A 16,677-nucleotide genomic window follows, 5' to 3' on the forward strand; every position below is an offset into this window, starting at 1 on the left:
AAGAATTGTGTTTGCTAATAATTATGAAATCAAACCAGAGATTAATAACACAAAGGTAACAGGAAAATTACCAAACACTTGGAAACTAAACACCGATGTCTAAATAGCTCACAGGTGTGTCAAAAGTTCAGAAATAGCAGAAGTAAAACCAATGGATCACTGAAGTAGTAATTAGTAAAAATTTATGTGCACACAGCCAAAAGACAGTTTGCAAACAAGGAGTGCTCAAACCAAAACATGGAATGAGATCCAAGGGTGTATTTTTATAAGCAGCTTAGTAGGAGGAGGTAGTGATTGTTTATTCTTCACAGTGATTGACTATAATATTAGAATTTTCTTAAAACACAGGGAATTTGTTAGTGGTTACCTCATATCAAATTTGAGAAACAGTTTAAATTTTGCTTGTAATTTCCAGAGGCATAAGCAAGAAATGACCCAGGTTAAGTTAATCTTGCAAAATAAGCTAAATTAAACTTTGCATGCATGACTAAACTGGTTTTGCCTGCTTGGGGAATTTTTAAGGCCAGTCTCTGTTTGTTTTTTATTTTAACAGGTAAAATATAAAGGGAATTAAGGAATATATTGAACTGAATGAAAATGAAAATACAGCATAAAAAAATGCCTCATATGGAGCTAAGTAAGCGCTAGAAGGGAAATTTATAACACTAACTGCATATATTAGAAAAAATAAAAGGCCAATATGAAAAGGTCAATATCAATAATCTAAGTTCTTACCAAAAGACTATGGAAAATAAAGAGCAAAATAAACCCAGAGAAAGCGGAAGGAAGGAAATAAAGTTAAATAAGAACAGAAATAAATAAAATCAAAACATAAACAATAGAGAAAAATAGTGAAACAAAGAACTGGCGCTTTAAATAGATCGATAAAATTGCCGAAGAGAAACTGACCATGAAAAAAGTCACAAATAATGAATATTAGGTAAGATACAAAGGATATCCTAATAGACCCTGCAGACACAAAGAGGATAAGAAGAGGATGCTCTGAATAATTCTACACCCATAAATTTTACAACTTAGATGAAATGGACCAATTCCTTGAGAACACAAACTACCATAATTTTTTTTTTTTTTTAAGTAGACGCCACTCCACTCTCAGTATGGAACCCAATGAAAGGCTTGAACTCATGACCTTGAGATCAAGACCTGAGCTGAGATCAAGAATAGGATGCTTAAGTGACTGAGCCACCCAGGCACCCCTACCATAATTCTTTATTCACAGAAGTAATAAACAATTTGAATAGTCATATAATTATTAAGGAAATTGAATAATAATTACCTTATAAAAAGTTTCCAGGTGCATATGTTTTTATTGGAGAATTCTTCATTTAAAGAAGAATTAAAGCCAATTTTACAAAATATATTTCAGAAAATAAAAAAAGAGACAACATTTCCAATTCACTTTATGAAACTAATAATATAGTAATACCAAAAGCAAGCAGACATAAGAAAAAAAAACCCACTATGGATGTATGAATATAGATGCAAAAATAATAAAATTTTAGCAAGTAGATTTTACAATATACAATTTATACAATATACACCAAATAAATATAACTCAATGGGTTTTACTTTAGGGATGCAAAACTGGTTCGATACTCAAAAATTAATCAATGAACTCATCATATTAAGAGGCTAGAGAAGAAAAATTACACAATCGTATCAGTCAATGTGGATTCAGCATTTGACAAAAATTTGGCACTCGTTCAAGATAAAAAAATCACAGAAATACATGATGACGTCCTCAGCTTGATAAAAATCATGTTAAAAATCTATAGCTGACGTTATATTTAATGGCAAAAGACTTAGTGCTGCCCCTTGAGATTGCTAAAAAGGCAAGAATGTCTGCTCTCACCAGTTTTTGCTATGTAGGGATGGTAGTTCTAGTCAGTGCAATAAGAAATAAAAGAAAAGAAAAAGGAAATTTAAAAATCATGTAGTTTAGGAAGGAAGAAATAAATCCATCCTTATTGTAAATGACATGATGGTCTATGTAAAAAAATCCCAAGGAACCTGCAAACAAACCTAGAAACTTGTGAGCTCAGCAAGATTATAGGATACAATATATAAAAATCAATTATCTTTCTAAATACTAGCAATGAGCATGTAGACACTGAAATTTAAAAGAATACCATTTACAATTACTCAATAAATGAAATAGTTTGCTATAAATCTAACAAAATATTTACCAAATTGGCATGCTGAGAACTACAAAATACTAATGAAAGAAATTAAAGGATATCTAAATAAATGAAGAGATGTACCATGTTCATTGGTTGGAATACTCCACATAGTAAAGATGCCAATTCTCCTCAAATTGATATAGGTTTAATAAATTTCTTATCAAAATCCCAACAAGATTTTTTCTTTATATAGAAAAACATTATACTAACTTTTACTTAGAAAGGCAAAGGAAATAGAATAAAATGGGACGAATGAGTCTACATGATATCAAGTCTTATTATATAGATATAGCAATCAAGACTCTGGAGTATTAGCAGAGAGATCGACACTTAAAACAATGGGAGGTAACAGAGGACCCAGTAATAGGAATACACAGATTTGCCCAACCGATTTTGACAAAGGTGCAAAAGGGATTCAGTGGAGGAAAGATAGATTTTTCAGCAAATAGTGTTGGAGCAATTGGATGTCCAGAGGCAAAAACTTTAACTTCAATTTAAACCTCACACTTTACATAGAAATTAACTCAAAATGAATCACAGGATTAAATGTACAATGTAAAAATATAAAAGTTTTAGAAAACAGTATAAATAAAATCCTTCAGAATCTAGGGATATGTCAATTGTTCTTAAAATTGCCCCACCCAAAATTGATCCCAAAAATACGATCTGTAAGAGAAGTTGGTAAGTTACACTTCATCAAAACTAAAACTTTTGCTTTGTGAAAAATTTTTTTTTAAGATTTTATTTATTTATTTGACAGAGACACAGTGAGAGAGGGAACACAAGCAGAGGGAGAGGGAGAGGGAGAAGCAGGCTTCCCGCTGAGCAGGGAGCCTGATGAGGCGCTCAGTCCCAGGACCCTGGGATCATGACCCGAGATGAAGGCAGATGCTTAACCAACTGAGCCACCCAGGCTCCCCAAGATTTTCTTAATAGTATGGAAAGATAAGCTAGAGAGTGAGAGGAAATATCGGTAAACCACTTATCTGACTCATCACTAGTATCTAGAATATAGAAAGAACTCTCAAAACTCAACATTAAAAAAAACCCAAACCAAAAAAAAAAAAAAAAATCCCCAAACAATCTAATTAGTAAATGGATAAAAAAACAAACCAAAACAGGAAATTCACTGAAGCTGAGGAACAAGGTATTAAAAGGAGAACATTAAAAGATGTTTAACATCACTAGGCATTAGATAAATGCAAACTCAAACCACAAAGTGATATCCCTACATACCTGTCTGGATAGCTAAATTAAAGGATAGTGACAACTAACTAGAATTTAAATGAAAATTTGAAAAAAAAAAATAGTGATGACGTCAAATGCTGGTGATGATGGGAAGAAACTGGATGACTCCGGTGTTGCTGGTAGAAATGTGAAACAGCTCAGCCACTCTGCAAACAGTTTGGCAGTTTCTTAAAAAAAAACCAAACATACAACTACTCTGTGACCGAGCTCTTTCACTTTTGCTCCTGGCCATTCATATTAGGAAAATAAAAACTTATATTTACATAAAAGCTTGTACACAAATGTTTACAGCACCTTTATTCGTAATAGTCAAAACTTGAAAACAAGCCAGACGCCCTTCAATGAGTGAATGATTAAACTGTGATACATCCATACCATGGCCTACCTCTGAGCAAGAAAAGGGAATGAATTTTTTTTTTTTGGGGGGGGGAAACAATCTTACATTTTATTTCTTGGTTAGTGGGGAAATAATTAAAAACAGAATCACATAATAAAATATGGTCAATAACTTTGCTTCCAAGCCATTCCCGGTTGATTTACACATTTGAGTGGAATTCTTTTTTTTTTTTTAATTTTTTATTGTTATGTTAATCCCCATACATTACATCATTAGTTTTAGATGTAGTGTTCCATGGGGAATGAATTTTTGATATACAGTCCAACCTGGATGGATCTCAGAAGAATTCTACCAAGCAGGAAAATTTTATCAAAGGTTACATACTGCAAGATTCCATTTATGTAGCATTTTTATTTTTATTTATTTATTTTTTTATTTTTTTTTTAAAGATTTTATTTATTCATTTGAGACACACAGATACAGAGAGAGAGAGAGCATGAGCAGGGGGAGAGGCAGAGGGAGAGGGAGAAGCAGGCTCCCCGCCGAGCCAGGAGCCCGATGTGGGGCTCGATCCCAGGACCCTGGGATCATGACCTGAGCCGAAGGCAGACGCTTAACCATCTGAGCCACCCAGGCGCCCCTATGTAGCATTTTTAAAGTGACAAAATTACAGAAATGGAGAACACTTTAGAGGCTGCTAGTTTTTAAGGCAGGGATGGAAAGTGGGTATAGCTTTAAAAGGGCAACACTAGGAAAACTTTCGGTTGATGCAATTGTTTTGTGTTTTGACTGTATCAGTGTCACTATCCTGGTTGTATTGTATTGTATTGTGGTTTTGCAAGATTTTACTATTGGGGAAACTGAATAAAGGGTATATGAATCTCTGTATTTTTCTTCCAACTTCATGTGAATCTTCAGTTGTCTCAAAAGAGAAAGCTTAATTAATAAACTATAATAGATGATATTATGAATATTTGTGCAATAAATTTGGAAAATTAGATGAAATTTTCCTAGAAAAACATCTCTCATCTAATTCATTCAAAACTAAATATAAAATTTAAAGTATCCTCTATGTTTAAAAACTAGAATTTTAATAAAAATAGTTTCATAAATAGTGCCCTTCCCATTTGGCCTCAAGGATAAATTCTTCCAAACTTTTAAGCAATATATATTCAGTAATCTTAGGCAAACTCCAGAGAGAAGAAAAGAGGGAACACTTTCTGTATTTGTTTCCTAGTGCGCCATAACAAATTAAAACAACCCAAATCTATTCTCAGAGATATGGGAGTCATAAGTCTAAAATCGGGGTGTCAGCAGGGCCACCTTCCTCCTGAGGGCTCTACCTGGGAATCCCACTTTGCTTCTTCCAGCTTTTGGCTCCTGGTGTTGCTTAGCTTTTAGCAGGATAACTCCCATCTCTCCATCTTCAGTAGGCTTCTCCCCTGTTTCTGTGCCTCAAATCTTCCTCTGCCTTTCTCTTGTAAGGACAACTGTTACTGAAGTTAGGGCCTGCGCTAAATCCAGGACGATTTCATGCCAAGATCCTTAACTTAGTTACAATGGCAAAGACCTTTTTTCCAAATAAGGTCACATTCCCAGGTTCCAGAAATTAAGACATGGACATATCTTACTGGGGTCATTATTCAACCCACTACACTTCCCAACATATTTGATGAAGCCTGAAATACTTTTTTTTTTTTTTAATTGAAATATAATTGACATCCAATACCCTAAAAGTTTCCAGTGTATATCACAGTGATTCAATATCTTTATACATTCTGAAATGATTCCCACAATAAGTCCAGTTTTCATCTGACACCATAAAAAGCTAACACAATATGAAGCCTGAAATACTTTAATATCAATACTTGACAAGGACATTATAAGAAACTTATAGGTCAATTTCTCATAAATGTGGATAAAAATTTTCCAAAGACAAGATTAGGAAATCAAATCCAGCATGGCTTATAAAGGATATCACATGAGACTGTTTCTTCCAGGAAGGCATCATATTTTTAAAAAATCAATCATAACATTTGCTACAATAACAAAATAAAATAGAAAGAGCATATGATCATTATAAAGTCTCTTTATTATAGAAATTCTTTGTATCTAGGAATAGAGGGGAAATGCCTTGATATAATAAAAAAAGATTTCCAAATAAAATTTTGAAAGCTTTTCCTCTGCTATCACAACTTCTGTCAGCAATATAGTATAGTTCTTGCTAGTGTCATAAAACAGGAAGCAAATGGTAAAGGGCATGAAAAGGGAGAAATAAAACTGTCATTATTTGCAGATAACATGAATGTGAATGAACAAAATTCAAAAGAATCTACACTTAGGACACAGGACTTACTAACTGAATTCACAAGGTAGCTAGATAAAAGGTCAATATAAGAAATCAATTTTATTTCAATTTACTAGTAATCAACACCTAGACAATTAAAGAAATGGTGTCACTTAAAAATAGTCTTAAACTCAAGTAGCCAGGAAAAAAAATCTGACAAAAGATTTATTCCGCTTTTGAAGATTATATGTGCGGTACAAATTTCTGACAAAGCTTTCTTATCCAAAATATATGAAGAACGCATGCAAATAAAGTTTAAAAAGATAATTAGTCAATGGAGAAAAGAGGCAAAAGACATAGAAATATTTCACAAAATGTCTATTGAAGCAGTCGATAAACATACAGAAGTGCACACGACCTCATTAGTTATCATAGAAATACAAAGGAAAGCCACAATGGCACAATGTCTAAAATAAAGTGACTAACACCAAATATTGGTGAGGATTTGGAACATCGGTAATTGTCAACAGAAATATAATTGTGGTGTGTAATTTTGTTCAACCACTTCAAACCATGCTTGACAATACCTACAAAGGCAGAATATATGTACACCTATGATTCAGCATTTCCACTTGGAAGGGTTTTGTGTAACCATAATGCAATAGTTTCCCAAAACACATGTACAATGATGTTCATAGTGGCATTATTTGTAGTAACAGAAATTGGCAATCATAGAACAGATAAATTATTTATGACACATTCCTACAAAGAATATTATTTCACAACAATGAGAAGGATCTAAAAACTTAAGTTTAAGCAAAAGAGTGTTGGTGAAAAGGAATGCCCAATGTAAGATCTCATTTACATGACCTTCAAAAACTAATCAATGGTGTCAGATGTTCTTAAGAATTCCCACAGAAGAGAGATGGTGACTGGGAGAGCCAGGGATGTTTTGGAGGGTCGTGTTCTTTTTCATCTTAGGTCCAGTTACATAAAGCCATTAAAGAATTTCTGTACTTAATATGCATTATTAAATGCTTACAAAATAAAGTAATAAGACACTAGAGAGAATGCCAGTTTCCATTGTCTAAAAATTTTGTTTTAATCCTCACATTTGAGAAAAATATACATTCTGATAATAAAGAATATTTTAAGCATGTGAGAGAAATTATACTTTCCAAAAGTTATGATGGAATAATTGGCTCATTGGAAGAGTATAATTTTATTGTTCTAACCTTAAATCATACATTAAAATAAATTGCAGATGCCTTAAGGGGATAAACAGGAACAGTTAACCATGTAAGAACTGGAAGAAAAAGAGCAGACATTGTTATTATTTTAAGGTGATAGAAGAATTTCTGAGCATAAAAGAAAAAACAGGCTCATTAAAGCGAAGAATATACAGATCTGACTGTATTTAATATAAATATTTTGAATGGCTAATGAGTTAGAATATATATCAAATGAAAAGTTGAATACTGAATAATTTATAGATGAGGTATGAGATTAACAGCCTTTATATTAATAGTTCTTCCAAGTCAATTGGAAATTAGTCATAAAGCAATGATTAAATAGCTAAAAAGATACTATGAGGAAAGTCTCTCCGAGGAAAAAATAAAAATATTAATCGTGTAATAGACATATGAGTAAGTGTTCACTTTTCTGCAAATCAAATAAATGCAAATTAATGCAACATGTCGCTAATAAGCTATCAAAGTGCAAAACAGAGAGAGAGAAGAAAGAAGAAAAGAATTGAAAATAATATGGTGAGTATCATCAGTAGTAGGAGAAAAGGAATATCTCACATGGATTAGGTAGGATTTTTTTTCCTTTTTCTCACTTTAACCTTTCTACTGTAAAATGAAACATATTCAGAAAAACATCAAATGACTTACTTAGTGGAATATTATAAAGCAAACACCGTTGCATCCACAGCCCAGACCTAGCAGTCGGGAAAAGAAATTCTGTCTTTTGACCTCTCACAGCCTCCCGCTCACTCCCTTGAAAAGAATTCACAATTCTGACTTTCATGGTCAACAATGTTACCTTGCACAGGTGCATCTCGATGACTTCTAAGGGTCTTTTAGTCCACAGACTTCTCTTGCCCCATCTCTTTCTTTTCTTTGCAGTTTGCCTGTTGACAACGCTGGCCTTTTGACCTGTGGTTTCCTGGATATTGTGGGCTGCTTCCCCATCAGAACTGCATCCTCAGCTGGTGAGACTAGAGGAAGGATCAAAAGTCTGGATGTCTTTGTGTATAAGCACCTCAGTGCCTATTCAAAGCCTTGATCCTTTGATTTTTGGGAGGTTGCTACTTGGTGATGTTCAACTTTTATAACAGCTTTGTCATTTATGAGTTAGAATTATTTTTATGAAAGGGCACTTTTCTTTACTACTATTTGATTATCCAGTGGTATAATTCATATAGGAAAGGCAGGAAAAAGTGATATTTTCTGTTATTTTCATCTTTTAGATAAAGGATTTATTTCCAACCATCTTCTTAGAGGAATTTATTAGCTTTTGTTTTAACATTTTTAAATATTTTATTTACTTATTTTAGAGAGAGAGAGAGAACAAGTGGGGGGGGGGCAGAGGGAGAGGGAGAAGCAGACTCCTTGCTAAGCAGGGAGCCCAGCTCGGGGCTTGATCCCTGGGCACCCTGGGATCATGACCTGAGCCGAAGGCAGACGCTTAACGACTGAGCCACCCACGCGACCCAGGATTAGAGAGTTTTTAATGCAACTTCTTTAGTATTGTATCTATGTCTCTTTCTGAGTGTTCTGGTTCTTAAGGATACAATGAATGAGAGACAGAATATCCCATAATTACACGTTTACTTTATGCCCATTTACACGCACAACCATCTCAAAATAACATTGCTAATTCCACTACCACCAATATACCAAAAAGAGATAACATTTATTTTGCATATACTTTCTCTGTTCTCCCCATTCTTATACTTGTATAGTATCTATGTTGTCTGAACATGACAACATGTACTCTCTTTTGAATTCTAATTTATTCTTAATTCCATCAGTAACTATGTTTAATGATAATCACTAGTTCTTATGAATGTTTTTTTAAGTTATTTTGTTTGCCTAAACTCCTTATCTAGTAGATTCTTCAGGAAGTTCTTATGGGAATAATATTGCCAAACATTTGTTTATTAATAATAATTTTTTGCATGTAGTTTTTAGACTGAAGATCACATTTGCTGTATATAAAATAACTTGCTTCAAATTTTCTTTCCTTGAGTATAGAAATACGTTACTTTGTTTTCTTCATGTTGTCCATGTGCTGTTTTGAAACATAAGACGATAATGAAATGTCCTTTCTCTTATAAATATCTTGATTTTTTCCCCCTACGTGACAAATAATACCCCCCTTTCCTTAATAAAGCCCAGAAACTGTACAAGAATACAGCTGGTGGTGTTCATCCCAGGTTGGTGTTATCAACACGTAATGGGCTCTTTAATACAGAGTTTCAAATCTTTTTAATTTCAGGAAAGTTTTTCTGAGTTACAGTTTTTAGTATTTGTTTTATTTCCTTGATTTGGTTTTATGCTTCAGGGACCCCTATTATTTATAGGCTGGATGTAGTGTGTTATTTGCAACTCACTCTCAATATTTTTGTTTATTTCCTCTTGGTATTTAAAGTTTCATCCTTTTCACCGATTTCTCTTAAGACATTAGCTGTTGTGTTTAACCACTCTTGTGTTCTTTCTAATTCAGTCTCCATTTTACACTTTTCATTTGTTTCTGTTTTCTGACTTCTGTCATCTCACTTGAGGTTTTAAAAATTCTGATTTATGTTTTTCTACCATGTCTTGTGATGCTTTCCTAATGACTTTGAGCTCCTTCTTAAGGTGTGAGTTTGTTTTCTGCATCATGTCTTTCTGGTAGGCTCTCAGTATACACAGAAATGTTGTTATCCTTATTCTCCTCTTTCTTTGGTTAACTTCGTGTGGCATTTGACCTCAATACTTTTCTATTGCCTGTCTTTTGTAAAATGAATTATCCGGAGCTTTTAGAAAGAGGTGTGGTACAGGGTGGCTTTTTTTTTTTTTTTTTCATCTCACACAGCTCCTCTTCTGTTTTTTCATTAAGACTTCAAAATCATGGTGGATTGCTTTCTGAAATTTCCGCACTCTCTTCCTTTCCTTCTTTCCTTTCCTTCTTTCCTGGACCTTCTCTCTGCTTTTCGGTATCATCCTTGGCCTGCTCAATTTTAATGGTACTCCTAACAGTTGGGCTCCTACAGTCCTCTCCCAAGAGGTAGCTCTAGGGGGTAAGTCTTTGGGGTTCACAGGGAATAAACCAGAGCAGCTTCTTCAATCCCAACTCTCATCTCCTTGTACCGAGTCCCTTCTAGAAGGGGCAATACCACCCTCCAGTTTCAGATACTATTCTCAAATTTGTCAGTCATACCAGCCAATGGGAATTTATGGGCTATTTTGAGATTCTATTATTCTCATGTCTGTCAGTTACTTTATGACACCGTTATATACTCTCCCAGATGGACACTAATAACCATGCAGGTTATCTATACCATATTGGTAGTTCATCTTCATCTGCTTATAATTTGAGGTTTGCTGTTATAATCTGTAACCTAGCTTTATTGTAAGTGTTGTCCACATGTCTTTGGTTTTGCTATCTATTTACTCTGTTTGCTTTAATAAGTAGATTCAGAGATATTCAAGATGTCTGCTGTCACTTCCTCCATTTTCACAGGGTACTCATGGGTAAGATTTGAAATTAATTAATTAATTAATACTTTCACTAATAAATTAATTCAATTTAGATCATGCTTTTCAGTGTCCATATACACAAAAGCCTTGGGTATTTATTAGTAACCAAGGAATTTTACTTACCAGAATTTATCCAAGAAGTATAATTATAAAATACCACAGTAATATGTGGGCAAGAGTTTTTACTGGAGTGGATTTATAATTGCAAAAATTAAAAACAATATATATTTACAATAACGGTTGAATGGTTCAATAATAAATGCATAAAATACTATTTACTTCTTAAGAATCTGACATAGAAATACCTTCAGAAATGATAATGTTAAGTGATAAGTAAAAATAAAAAACAGACCATACAATACAATCCTTAAAGCTTATGGATCTGGATATAGACCTATCCTTTTATACAAGTATACCCAAAGATAAATATTATAGTAATTAGTATGGTGAAACTTTAGTAATTTATTTATACCATTAGCTTATAATCTTTTTAAAATGTGAATTCACAATCTTGTTCATTTAATGCTCTGACCTACTTGTGGTTGTTAAGTAATAACTAAAAGAAATGGTTGCCAAGGTGCATCAACATTGGAGTTGTAAATAAATTCCAGAAAGCTTCTGGTGTGTATTGCAAAAAGAATTTTCTTCCCTTCTGACCTGTGCGACTTCATTTATTTGCAATCACTAAAGAGTTATAGGCTTGCAATTTCTGATTTTGATTTGGGGCATGGAATTTCCCATAACTGAGAAAAGTCTGTGACTTTCCATTAGACTCTTGGCAGTGGGAGTTCAAAAGGAAATAAAATCCTCTAATCCATAGGTAAACTGAAAGGAAATAGGAAAACAAAGCCTCTAATTTTTTCTGTCATGTTTCATTGGTTTTTAATGAACTGTTCAAGTCTATTGAGTAACAAAGACAAGCCAGATGTTTAATGGTCCAATAAAGTAATTAATTGGTACTTCTGGTTTAACAATGTTTTGCCTATCAGCCTCCATGGCACAATTTCAAATATATTGGATTGTTTAATTGCATCAACCATACCCAGTTAACCCTTTATCAACAGCTAATGACAATGGAATATTGTTATTTACCACTTTTTCTTTTTAATTTGTGTAATTACTTATGACCATATGAAGCTGGAATTTCAAAATTTATCAATTTCCCTCTTCCCATAACAATTATTAACATTTGATTAATCATTATATCTTGTCCATTCTACCACAGATTCTTTTTTCTTGTATCCATCTCTTTTGCCATTATTGTAGTTCAGGTGCATATTATCTATCTTTTGGAATCTTAGGCTTGTTTCTCTTTGTTTTAATATACTTTGGTGAGAATGTTTTTACTAATCCAGATCTTATGTCACTCTAGATGCAACATGTTTGATGGATCACTATGTCTCATAACAGGGGTTGCACACACAAAATGCCTTTGAGGGCCAGGCAGATCTACAGGTAACATGAACAAGAGGAATGCCTAGACAATATAGTAGGTCTTAGAGTGCTAAGTAGCCAAATGATTTAAAAGTGTCCTCCTGAACAAAAGGAATGCATCTTCAGTCCAAAAAGCTAGAAGTCTGTGCTCTCCATCTGGGAAAACAGAATTCCAAATCCAAAAGTAAGCATACAAAGCACCTTATAACCTGTCCCATACTCATTCTCATTTGTCACTATTCTCAAGAAATGACAGGCACTCTTTCTAAATAGGCACAGACCCTCAGTCCTCCGCACCCCTGCCCCCAATACAAACACGTACTTTGGGATTAAACCCGGTCATTTTTCAGTATTCAAATCAGTTTTTTTCTTTTGTGTAGAATTCCCTGGCATCTTAGTATCCTCTCCAGCTGATTAATTATACTTTGAGCTGTCTCCTTATTGTTCCCTAGTCATAACTCAATTTGAATACATTATCATCGCATTGTGATTATTTATTGATGTGAACTTCTTAAGATATGCTCCAAGCTTCTTGGGGATGGGGACTGTGAGCTCTTCCCCTGTCAACCCATGGTACCTATTCCAATGCTTAGTACATGTTTAATGAATACATGTGAATAAATTTATTCTGCCCTTTAATTTGTTTATAAGGTAAACAATAACATTAATACTTTGTTTAATATTTTTTGTTGTTCTAAAACTTGGACTCCCATGTGCAGCTCAGAAAAAACTCACAGTGGTCATCTGTATATTTCTTAAATTTTCTGGTAGCGTTTTGACTATTGAAAATAATCTCCAGACATTAGGTACTTTTAATGATAGACTGACTGTGTGGATTGTCAGCAGGATCAGAATAAAGAATTTAGGTTTAGTGAGAAAATTTTACAAACTGTACCATAGTTAGTAGAAATCTTGGTTCCATTCATTTACTATAAAATTTTGGAAAGATGATTTACTGTTTTTTTTTCTTTTTCAGTCTATTCAAAGGAATTAACAATACCTATTTTATCAAGTTGCTGTCCAAATCTAATAAATGCTTGGTACAAAAGTGTGAGCATAGTGCTAGCACATTGTTATTATTGACCTCCCTCACAAACCAGGAAAATGGCTTTCTTTTCCCTCCATTCCTCTGCTTGGCAGCTGAATAGTAGCCCTCTTAAGAATATTCTACAGTAATCAGATCTTCATGATTACTGTCCTGGGCACCATATTTACCGCATAATATTCCTGGGATCTAAGCCGGGGCGGGTATTTTTTTAAAGTTTTAAAGAAAAAAAATTTCAAACTATTTCTTCACCTAAAAACCATTTGTTAGTTAGACCTAGTTTCAGTTCAAGTGCTCTGCTGCACTTGAGATTCTAAACGCGTTCTTAATCATCTCGGGAACAAAATCCCAGGGAGAACACCGATATCATCTTGGAGAGTCTTTCAAAAGAAGGGCCAGCATTTCCCTTGCATGGGAGAAAACAGGGATGCTGCTGTCATACCCTGAGCTGACACGTCTGTCACACAAGATGGGCGGGTTGAGCTTAAGACATAAAGCAAGATGGTGTGTAACTTTCTGGAATGTGGAATTTGAGTTGTTTGCTGAACATCTTCAAATGAAGGAGTAGGCAGAGGAAGACTTTTCATTCACAACCTTGGAAAGTGATGTGATGGAGAACAACACGGAATAGTTACTTACATAGATAGAGGTAAGATTACTCATTAACCCAAAAAACTACCTCCATTTTCACTGGTCTGAATTTTTCTGCTTCTGGAAATTCATGAAGCATTTGGACAATAAATAACAAAGTCTTACAAAACAAAATAACAACAACAACAAAATAAATAAAAGAGCTGCCGGCTGGTTTTATGCTGAGGCGGGCAACCAGGTGCAGAGCAAATGTGACCAGAGCCCAAATTTAGTTAGTTTCACAGAATCCAATATTTCACTGTCTTGAGATTTCAGTATCTGACTAGGCTGTGTGATGAAACATACCTTAAATCCATTGCCACATAAAGGATTGTATATCATGCATCTAAGGGCACCTTGTATATCATGAATATTTCTGCCACTAATTTTTATCATTTCAAAGCCAAAATTTCTTCAGCAATATGCATCTGCATTCTTGAACAACAAAAAGAAAGCTAACACATTCCTGTGACTCACATTCCAAATCTGGCCTCGGGTTCTTACAACTCCTCTTATTGCAATGCCTGGCACTCTTGGTGTGACTTTTCAGCCCTATTTCTCATTCTTGTGTCCAATCTATGGTATTTCAGTCCATTCTCATCCTAAATTTAACACATCTAAAAAATGAAAATCTGTTGTCAAACGTGAATATGAGATGGGAAGTGTCTTAAATGGCAAGTATATATCTTCATTCCAATTTATTGACTTGCTAAGAGCGACTACCATGAGGAACAATTCAAATCTCCTAAGCATTCACATAAACAATCGTAGAAGAGTTCTATTTCAATGCATTTCCTTTGTGGTAGCTTAATGGACTGCTTTAGTAAGCCTATACAACTCTTGGTGGACTTGTCAGCTTTATGGGAGGACAAACCTTATTCAATTGTGGTTTATCTGTCGCTCTTAATCACTTACCTTCTCTATTGCTTCTGACTAGAATTAAGCTGTCATTCTACCACCTGATATTTATATTGTCCATCTCTTTGAATATAATATATTTTTCTGAAATCAAAATCAGCCACATAAGCATCGAACTTCTCTGCTTGGGGAAACTCTGATCTCAGTATAGGGAACTCTTTCTTTCTGGGCATTTGGAGACCATGCATTGTAGAGCCATTGATAAGGTCTATGTCAGTGCCCTTTGCAAATCAAATCAAATGTAATCTTTAATCAAATTAGAGAATTAATTAGGCAGATGAGATTGCAATTTTTCCTTAGTGTTCTGTTGAGAGCACATGAGTGGATGGCTGCCATTTGTCTCACAATCTGTCTCTAAACCATGTAGCTCCCCAGATTTCAAACCGCTCGATATGATTATCTAATTTTGGAACTGATAAAGTTCTCAAAGATAACCAATCCCTCATTTTAGAATGAGGACAATGATATCTGATGTCACTCAGAAAGTGAGTGGTAAAACTAGCTGTGGAAATCAAACTCCTGAACACTCAGTTTAGGTTCAGGGTCTGGGAATGTACTAATAACTTAGAAAACCATCCCATCATTCTAGTGCAGGGCACACATAAACATACATAACACAGGATTTATAGTCATCGTTGAAACAAAAATGTGGCATTGTTTAATTTACTTAAACTACAAAAGGGAAAATACATATATTTACATGTTTACATATGTCCACTATGTCTGTGCATATATGCTCAAATATTATCCAAAGTATGAGATGACTTATAGTAGTGATTTGAGGATTTCCACTATTAAAAATTAATGAGGAACATTTTCAAATACAGATGCTCAGAAAGTTCTCTAGAGATTTTGATTCAGGCTTTTGAGGGAGCCCAGTAATACTCACCCTTGTAAGCCCCCTCTCTGAATTCTGCTGCAGATAACTGTGGATCAGACTTTTAATTACACTGATTGTTAAGGTCCCTTCTTATTCTTACTATGCGCAAGTCTGTGACTCTGAGTACTACCTTCACATTGTCAGGCAATAAAGCTTATCTGTAGAGACCAATGGCCATTGGCCATCCACAGGAAAAGAATGAGGTATTTAGATATTTGAGAATTCAGTAATGCTATATCTGAGATTTGAATCAAGAAGATCCAGAAGGCCAAATTATGTCAGCTAAACCCAGTAGGCATCTTTGGGATAGTACCCTGATTTAACTCTACCTCTGGGGCTTTAAACTCAAGGGGAGAGACGGATGGAAGGGGCCCTGAACTTTAGAAATTAAATAACACAGTTGCTTTCTTTTTATAGTTAAAAATGTACAAGATATCAGGTTTTACAGAAACCTCCTAATTGTAGCTCTGGCCCTATGTATTTTATATAATGAAATGTATTATTTTATTTAGTTTGGGTAGGAACTACAAGAGGGAAAGGAGGTAAGTAGCTAAATAGAAGAGACTGGTCTGTGTTTAACAATTGGTGAGAATGAAAAATTAGACTTAATTTCAAGGTTGATTTTACTTTTGTTTGTTCTCAAAGTAGTCAAGAACCTGGATATTGGGTGTTATAGGGATAAGAGAGGGAATGTGCCTCCCTGTTTACTCCCTCATGGAGCTTGCCCCAAGTGTGATAGTTTTAGTATTTTACACAGAAGATGTGTAAAATCCTCCGTGTGAAGGGTTCAGAATTATGGGTGTGTTGAATTTTAAACTCTTACAACGTCAGTAATCCACAAACTACACAATCCTCGCAAGAAATAATTGCTACTCAGCAAGCACTGTCCGTCAGATGTAAGATCAACTTTCCAGTCTTTGAAATGACAGCTGGGCCAGCACTGGGTAAT

Source organism: Halichoerus grypus, chromosome 7 (assembly GCF_964656455.1).
Source record: "Halichoerus grypus chromosome 7, mHalGry1.hap1.1, whole genome shotgun sequence".
In the NCBI taxonomy this organism is placed as follows: Eukaryota; Metazoa; Chordata; class Mammalia; order Carnivora; family Phocidae; genus Halichoerus; species Halichoerus grypus.